Below are 10,412 nucleotides of genomic sequence, written 5' to 3'. Positions count from 1 at the left end.
ATATAATTTAAATGAATGCTCTAATAAGAAGATGGTGCTGGCCAATTACGTCTTCATTAAATAATTTTTAAAATTATTTAATAATATCAAAAGGAAAACGATAAAATTCAATTGGTAAATTAAATTCATATTTTTATATTAATGATGGAAATAATTATGATTCAAAGTTCATTTAAATTGGTATTTTAATTTTAAAGCCTATTAAATAATTAAAAATTTTTTATTTTATAGAAGGGTTACAAACACTTACTGTTTTCTTCTATTATTTAGCTAATTTATCATATCTTTTCACACCATTATCTTGTATTATTTTATTCATTTTTGCTAATATATATCCTCTCATTTTCTTTGATCAATGAAATGAGTCGGTTTTGTATGAAATCAATTAGTTTTTTTTTTTCATAATGGGAATCTATCTTATTTACCAGATGTTACCTGTCTATTTTTTTCTCCCTTTCCTTTTTATTTTGTTTAACTTCTTTATGATCATTTCTTTTGTGATTCTTACACCGTAACTAAATAAAAGAAGAAAATTGGGAATTTGTTAATGTTTATGTGTACGCTTTAATTTTTTAGTTTGCTAACGGAAGTGTGTATTAAAATATAAGGTAAATAATACGAACAGCTGAGCTATTTCGTCTTGCGAAATGAAAAAAAAATCGTTTATTTGTAAGTAAAAATAGAGGTAATTTTATAATTAAGAAAATTTTCAAACGGACTAGTTTTTCTAATGTTAGTACTTTTACTCGTCGTATCTAAAATACTGAAATTATAAATTGCCCTTTCAACTCTCTCAACCTCAGCTTGACTGAATTTGAGGGAACCATTGGCGGCAAGGGGCACATTTTCCTACTCCCTTCTAATTGAATTGAGTACATAATATTTCATACACTTTTATTGGATACGTACCACATTCTGGACTAATTTTAAAAATAAAAAATCGTTTAACCAATCTTTACTATTGCTGGAAAAGATGCAGAAAGGGACGGTTTCGGAAGAACTAAAAAAGCGCTTAAGTTTCCTCAATTTTATTTCGATTTATACAAATTAGGCTGTAAGTTATTTGAAGTGATCCTTACGGTGACTAAAGAAGCTAAATTAACTTTAAGCTAGGACTGTACAGTCCTAACAACGTCCATCAAAACTACCATGCAAATAATCAAAATTATATAATAATATAAGATGGAATAAAAGAAAATATGATGATACCGCATGCTTGTACACCTATTAAATTACATATACGCAGTTTTAAAAGTACGTAAAATTTTATTTCATTAGAAACTTCTGATATTTTTTATTTTTTTTCTGTTGTTATTATTGAATTATTATTATTCATCACAAAACCATTTTTACAATGAGAAGCTAATAATTATTAATAAATCAACATATTTAAATTAAAAAAAAAGAAGTTAAAAAAAAGGAGATGAAGACTAATTCCAACCGATGTGCCTACCCCTAAGATCCAAATATTTCATTAATTAAAATTTTATTTAGGTCTAACTCTGGAACCAATGAAAATAAGTACTACATGTATATCGTAAAAAGCTCTCAATGAGGACTTATTACTGCAGAAGAGAAAGTCCAAAATCCAAATCTTTTTTGATTTTGGACTTTTTTGGATACTTTTGGTTAAGTCGATTGCAATCAAAAGGGGAGATGCACAACTGGATGTTACAACAGTCCTAAAAACAGTCCTAAATCCTAAATTTTAACGTTCTACGATAAATCGTTTTTGAGTTATGCGAGATACGTACATAATAAAGGCTAAAATAAGAACAAAAAAACAATCAAAAAAACATTTTTACAAATTTTCGATCCGGCGTCTGTAATTTAAAAAAATTGTAATTATTTTTTTATAGCCCTGCGTATGATGTATAAAATACCAAAAAAAAAAAATTTTAAATGTTAAAACCGAAGGTGGTAGAGCAAAAAACAAAAAAATATCATATATTTCAATTTTAAGAGGTGGGGTTGATTTTTGCCAAAGTAAAGTTTTTTTCTAAAACAGCTCTGAAGATAATGGAAATTTTTTTTTTGCAATATCCCCTCCCCTATCCTGTGAACGAATTTTGAATAAATGTGATAAGTATATAAAAATATTTGAGCCAATTTTGAAGATAATCGGTTTGGTCAATCCAAAGATATAAGGAAAAAGCAGTGCGAAACATATTCGTAAGTGCATACATACGCACTTGGATAAATACATATGCTTTTTTTTGGTCTAGATAAACTATTTGTTCTTGAAACATAAAGATTTGTAAAAAACTGATACCTCATTCTTCACATGATCACTGTATTTTCTTCTTTAATATTCCCCTATTCTGGTCGCCGGGAAAGTAAAACAAAGAAGAGAAAAAGATAGGAAATTTGTTGTAAATTGGCTAAAAATAAAAAAAAAACACCAAAAAATTTCCCTTTATGGACAACAGAAATAATATCGTTATCATTAATGGGGATTTATTCAGATAACAATATTATGGTTACCTAAAAAAAAATTGAATGATTTTATCCATTTTTAAAGTTAAAATATTATGAAAAAAATTACAATGAAATTATAAACCGTACGGTAAGAGTCTCAGAAAAGATAAGACACTACATTCCTATTATCAAAATCTGTTATTAAAATTAGAATTTTGTTTCAAAAAAAATAAATGTTAAATATATTTAATAGACAATAGATATACAATAATAGATAAACAAGTTTATTCGTTCCATATAATAAGCAAATAATAGAAAAATTTGTTACAAAACTCTTACTGACCCGATTTTATTTATATGTAATAGTTATCACATTTACAGAAATAATACAATTCTTGGGATTATTCGTTGTTTAATAAATGAAATCAGGTCGGTAAGAGTTTTGTAACAATTTTTCCTATTTTTTGCGTATTATTTGGAAGACGTAAACATTGTTTTTTATCTATTTCTTTTCCTGTTTAGCCTCCGGGAATCACGGTGACGTATTAATTCAGAGTATGATATGTATGAGTGTAAATGAAGTGTAGTCTTGTACAGTCTCAGTTCGACCATTCCTGAGATGTGTGGTTAATTGAAACCCAACCACCAAAGAACACCGGTATCAACGATCTAGTATTCAAATCCGTATATAAGTAACTGCCTTCACTAGGATTTGAACGTTGGAACTCTCGACTTTCGAAATTAGCTGATTTGTAAAGACGCGTTCACCACTAGACCAACCCGATGGGTCTGTTTATTGTCTATTATTGTGCATTTATTGTCTATTATATATATATCTAACATATATGTTTTTTTTTTTTAAATTCTAACTTAATAGCAGATTTTGATAATAGAAATGTAGTGTCTTACCTTTTTATAGTATCATTTTGTTAAAAACAGTTTTATTTATATTACAGAAATTTTTGTTTTCTGTGAGGATGAAACGATATCTACAAGATTCATACCGTACAGTTTACAATTTCATTGTAATTTTTTTGGTTATTACTGCGTTTTGTTAGATTATTCTTTAATTTTTTTTATGTATTAGTGATTGTTATCTTATAGATTTATTATTAAAATTTATCTAATTTCTAGAACAAACACATAAACATTTTTTGAATTTCTCGGCCAATTATTTTTTGTTGATAGTCATATCATTCATTTCATACCATATTTTTTCTTTTGTAATAAAAATAGTATAATGACCTTTTCGAATCGAAGATATGTGATATAATATTGCACTTATTACTTTGTAAGTATAACTCTCGATTTTTATCGTATCCGTGGACGCACTTTTTATATTATTTTAATGAACATTTTTTTATTTTTCCATCAAGTAGTTCTAATTGTAGAATAAAAGTTTTACCGATCAAATTTATTTCTGTTTTATGTAACAAATCTTTTTGCCACATTTGCAACACTTTCCTACTCTTCCTATATTTTTTTGTGTTTTATTAGCATTTATAATCTCTTGTAAACTAATACTTTTATTTATTTATTTTTTTAATGACGTGATGGGAATTAAAAAAATTGTTTCATCTTCAGTACTTTCATTTCCATAAGAGCATTTAGTATTAAAACAAGCTGCAGTATATTTTATTTAAAATTTTATTATTTCAAGTACATTATCAAGTTTTTGTACGAGATCATTCGTAAATTCAAAGGCGCCATTAAGTAATGCTACTTAGAGGCGCGATTCGTAAACCCTCCTTTTAGAGGAAAAAGTGACATATTCGAGTCCCGCGGTTCATCAAATTGAAGAAAAAACGTTGTCTAACAAAATTCTAGGTATTTTTTGAAAACGCACCGGGTTGGTCTAGTGGTGAATGCGTCTTCCCAAATCAGCTGATTTGGAAGTCGAGAGTTCCAGCGTTCAAGTCCTAGTAAAGCCAGCTATTTTTACACAGATTTGAATACCAGATCGTGGATACCGGTGTTCTTTGGTGGTTGGGTTTTTTAATTAACCACACATCTCAGGAACGGTCAAACTGAGAATGTACAAGACTATACTTCATTTACACTCATACATATAATCTGAAGTATTATCTAAACGGTAGTTACCGGAGGGTAAACAGGAAAAAGAAAGGTATTTTTTGAAACTATTCTTTATTACGAATCTAACTGAAGTGAAATATAATGTTTTTGTACTTATTTTTTAATTTATCCCAATTTTCGTTTCACTTTTAGGTATGTTTAGAACTGTAAACACAGTTCGTTGACTTCGCCGTGCCGTCCAGTTATACGGACTCTTACCGGCGAAGTTCTAACGAATGTCTTGAAACTTTCAAATTCAAGTTTTAATTAAACTTTAGGAAAATGTTAAGGTAATTTAATTATAATCTTAAGTTATATTTAACTTAAAAAACTACTTAATTTTAAATTATTGTTTATCATTATTATTTTCTATAATTTTGAGCAAATTAACTTAATGAATTTCATAAAATTATTATACCAATGGATACAAATTATAGATATTTAATGTAGACAGATTATTTAATTGCCAGTATGAAAAAAGACAGGAAATTTGATAAAATTGAAAAAACAAAAAATTAAAATTAAATATTGTCGATTACTCAAGGACAAAAGAAATTAACAGTTATATAATAATGTTTGAAAATGTTTCAATACCTATTTATTATTTACGTTGTAGATGTATTCTGTTTATGAATAAATTAATTACAATATTTATTTTAGTGCGCTTGAACATGTTATTATCGTGTTACAATTTATTTCAATTAATTTAAAATTACTTATGCAGGTTTATATTTCATAATTTATTATCGACATACATAAAGAGGAATGATATAATTCGATAAAATTTATTACAATAATTAGTTTATAATGATATACCTATACAATCTTTGAATTATTATTTATAGTTTTTATAGAAACGAAATATTACTAACTACGGTACGTAAATTATATCGGGCCTATAACTTTTTAACTGCATAAAAATTATGTTAAATATATGTTGTAATATGTTGAATTAATACCTAAGTAGCTTATTAATCATTCACTCGGTGTAAAACTTCATACTTCACGGTCGGATTAAATTACAATTAACAAGACACCTGGTTTTGTTTTACAACCAGTATGACAAGTAAACGTAGAAGGAAGGGCTTATTTATAAAGTTTTTATTGGAATAAAAAAAAACTAGGCATTTTCTAGAATGTGTGGTAAATAAATTTCAAATTAGACCGCAAGTTGTGGTATTATTCACTAGTTATTATAATTAATATTTTTTAATAATAATAAGAATAATAATTATTATTAATGGTATTATAAACAGCCTAATTTATTTAAATAAAAATGTCTTTTATTTTGTTTTAATTCGCCTACGAAGTTTTGATTTTTTTAGTGTCATATAATATATCGTGAGGTTTTGCATTTCTTATTATGACTATTTATAATTTAATCATTTATATATATTTAAACTGGTTTGTCTTGGTAATCTCTTTTTAAGAAATAATATAGGCATAAAAATCCATAAAATTAATTTACTATATATTAAAGTTATATAAATCAAGTCGATTTAATTTTAAAATAATTTTTATTAAAATAAGATTCATTCGGATTTAAATTTAATTCATTCGTTTTGTAAATGACAAAATTTAATTAATGTAATTAATAAAGAGTCAATAGAAGTCATTTTATTTAATTTACGCAATAAGGAGTCAATAGATCTTTAAACATATAAATCTTCCGCCCTACATACAGGGTAATTGTTGATCCATCCTTACGTGTTCATTATTAATATGATTCTACTTTTGGTTTAAATTTATAATATAGTATTACCATTCAAGGCTCGCTTCCCTCGCCCATCTCGTTGAGGGCCATCTAGTATAGGGTGTAGCTCCCTAGACCAAGCATGGACAACATACGGCCCGCGTTATGAATTTATGCGGTCCGCGAAAAAATTTTTAATATTAGCTTTTTTTTATAAGCAGTTGAATAATGGAAAATACGGAAATTTAAAAAACTTATCAAGTAATATTTAGTAATCTTCAGCTCAACTTCTATATGTGAACAAACTTCTTCTTTAATGAATCTAAATAAAAGTATAACAAATTCCGTAATAACATTTTATTTACTTGAATCAATCGTTTCTGTATTCAACATTTTTTAATTTAATATTTCGTTCGGTCCGTGAAAAAAGTTTTCTTTCCAATTCGGCTCGGAGACAAAAACTGTTGGTCACGCCTGCCCTCGATCCTCCCTGTTTTCGTTATCCTCATGGTTATGAGAAAAATAATGATAAATAACAATTGTCTGAAAAACGTTATTTTCTGGAACGTTTCCCTAGTTCTTGAAAAACAAGCTCTGGTATTTATCATAAGCCTCCAAGGGATCTAGGGCCTCTATTTGTGGCTTAAAACCTTTCCTGTGACGTGAAAGTATCCTGAAATTTTGAAAGCAATCGGTTGGTTGGGATATCCCTCATACCTCCCCTATCCTATTATTGCGAAAACTACCAAGTTTGGTACGCGTCAAATACGATTTAACGTATTATTCGAATTTATATTATTTTTATTGGTGTTATAGTTTTTTATTTATTCATATATTTTCAATAAATGAAGTTATTGAAGTCAAACCTAAATAAAAAAAAAATGTGTTTTGTGAAGCCAATTTTTGCGTTAAACATATTTTTTTTCGAAAACGATTAGAAGTAAATTACTGAGATTTTTTTTATTCAATTTTTTAGGTCGTATGAAACCATAAAATTCGTCACTTAATTTAAGTTGCAAAAATTTCAGTTTGGTTTAATTTTTATTATCCTTGAAGAAGGCGAAATTTTTCATAAGCTATAAATCGAAAATTCTTTTTATATGAACCTTTTTCTGTATTTTCATTTGTAAAAAAAAATCCTGAAATTATTCCAGTTCTTTCGTGAGGGACTCCGTATTTTAAGTGTCAGTAAGGGGATTTGTTACAGGAAAAGGGGTATAAAATATGTCAGCCCATAAAAATTTATATTTCTTCTCGACATTATAGCAGTCTGAGCACAATTCGAGAATTATTAATGATATATCTTGCATTATTTCAACTTGATTATAATATAACATTATATTATAATATTTCAATATACAGATGTATCACAAAGAAAAAGAAAAAAATTTGGAATATATTCTAAAAGTGAAAATAAAGAAAGTCATATAAACCTGAATCAGCTCAGGTTTCTTAATTTTTCGTGCTTAGTTGATTGACATTTTTTATATATATTTTATTAGAATTAAATTCTATATGTATTTCATGGCATAATTTTATTTGTTTATTCTGTATCATGTATTCTGTATCATAATGCATTCTGTATCAGACATAAAACATGTTAACGATTCTTTTTTGTTTTATTATAATATTCTCAAAAGTTATTAGACTTGTAGTTCTGATACCGGATTTAATCAATTTTTCACATCAAAAAAGCGGCGTCGGCCGGCACTAACTAAACTAATGTAATTTCACAATTTACGTAGAAGAAATTTTGCTTGAACGGTCTTCAGACTGGTGTAGCCGCTAGACTGAACGCACCAGGTACTGAATCAACCGGGTGATCGAGTTGGAGACCCGGCCAGACCGAGTTACTTTTTTACACTTAAATATTATTAATTAATTTAATTGTACCGCTCACCTGTAACGTCACAACATACCGGACGATTACAACAGAATTTTTGGAGTGCGGGTGGGATTTACAAACTTTTTTTGTAAATATTGTTATCTTTTAATCGTTAACAAATGTGCCTAAGAAAAATACAACCTTAATTTGGTGTAATCTCTAGATACTGAAGGTGACTTCACTCTACAGCCCCACCAACTTGACCTTTTAAGTTGGACATTTAATGATATCAATGCCTTATATATAGAAATAGTCTGACCAAGTTTTATCAAAATCGGTCCAGTAGTTCTGGAGATATAAGGTGATTTAGAAGTCAACACCGAACACACATATGTACATCCGAACAAAATTTCCATCCGGTTTTTTTACTTTTTGAGTTCATCAGGTGTCAAAACGTAAAGATCTGGTGAAAACCGCATACGCCCTAACTGGGCCGATTATAATACTTTTCCTTTTACAGCTATAGCTCTGTTAAAGCGCTCTCTAAATGAGAAAATAAAACTAATATGAAATCGTAAAATTTACCGTTAATTTTATTATTAAGTTGCAAGAATTTTATAATGTCTTCATTTTTACATTGGAGCAGAAATCTGAGAGAACTAACTGAAAATATGGACCCCTATTTAAATTAATTTTTCCCTTTTTATTTGCTTGTACGAAGTAAAGGAAGTATTGTGATCGCGAAAAATTTCGGTTTTCAGATTTTTAACGGAATATCCATTTTGAGCATCCCTGAATCCATTTTGAGTAGTTTCGACTAAAATAAATACCTAGTTAAATAAATAACTAGTTTCGAATAAAATTAATTTTGATTAGTTGAGACTTCTGTACGTACGTACAGAAGTATGTACGAATGATTCTCGCATATCTCAAAAACGATTAGCCGTAGGAAGTTGAAATTTTGGATTTAGGACTGTTGTAACATCTAGATGTGCACCTTCCCTTTTGACAAAACTCGACTTGACCAAAAATGCCCAAAATTGAAAAAAAAAATGGATTTTTGACTTTTTCTTAACTGAAGTAATAAGCCCTCATTGAGAGATGTTCAACGATACATCATAAGTGATATTTATTTTCAATGGTTCAAGAGTTATATAGCCAAATAAAATTTTAATTAATGATATATTTGGATCTTTGAAGGGGAAGGCACATCGTTTCGAATTCAGCTTTATTCCTTTCTTTTAATTTAAATATATTTATTTATTTTAATAATTATTAACCTGTGATTGCAAAAAAAAATTACAATAAATTATAATTGAATAATAACAATAAAAAAAAAAATATAAAAAAAATCAGAAATTATTTATGAAATATAATTTTATGTACTTTTCATTTAAAATAAAATGTTTACCTGCAATTTAATAGGCGTACAATGAAGTCATGTGGTGTCCACATCAGATATTTCATTTTCAGAACATGTTCTGAAATTCTTTCCGTTTAATTGTGAGACACCTTGTAGATACATTTTTTACCATTTTCTAAAGGAAATTTCTCCGGTGTCAACGTTGTAAGTTGTTTTAGATTGGTTAAGCGGAAGACTTTTAAAATTTTAAATTATATTTTTGACGTGGAGAGTTTGATAATTTTTTTTTATTACTTAACATTGGATTGTAATGGTATAATGATATAATCTGATATTGTTGTGATATATAATACATTTTCTCAAAAAAAAAAAAAAAAAAATTGTGCCAAGAAAAGTTGGAATAAAAAATAACACATATTTTCGCGTTTGAGCCCTGCCGAGCTGCGAGGGAGAGAGAGTACTGTAGCTTCTGCAGTGCCGACACTGGCGTGCTGGTGGAAGGTAGTTTTTTTTAATACTCCGGGTATGAATGGAACGTTCCTTTTTCTAGTTTAGTCGGTGGAAGGAATATGAAAGCGGTTTAGTTGTTTTTTCAATTGTGATCAGAAGGTGGCGGAAAACAAGGGCTCTTTGATTGCCATATCTGTCCAAAAACACGCTGGAAGAGCGAAAGAGAAGGTAATTAGTATTTGTTTCTGTGTACATAGACATTTAAATTAAGCACCGTTGGAGTATAGTGTTTTTAAGCGGACATTTTATTAAGTTATTATCTAATAGTACTAAAAAATATTATCTGAATTGACATTTTATTATTTATTCGGTTAAACCGAATACGGTTTTTAAGCACAATGTGCTTAAAAACCGCGTACCATATTCTTGAATGTGATAAAGTGTAGAATTAGATTATTATCCTGCTTCCAGCTATTCATTTTTGATTCATCTTTTTATTTGGTTCTTTTATTTTACAGAAAATTTTAACTTTGGTCTTGAAAAGGCCCAGAAAAAAGTTTCTGGAGCAGCACCTCCACTAATTTTAGCTA

The sequence above is a fragment of the Lycorma delicatula genome, chromosome 7 (genome assembly GCF_047948215.1).
Source record: "Lycorma delicatula isolate Av1 chromosome 7, ASM4794821v1, whole genome shotgun sequence".
In the NCBI taxonomy this organism is placed as follows: domain Eukaryota; kingdom Metazoa; phylum Arthropoda; class Insecta; order Hemiptera; family Fulgoridae; genus Lycorma; species Lycorma delicatula.
Note: the sequence above shows the minus strand (reverse complement) of the source record.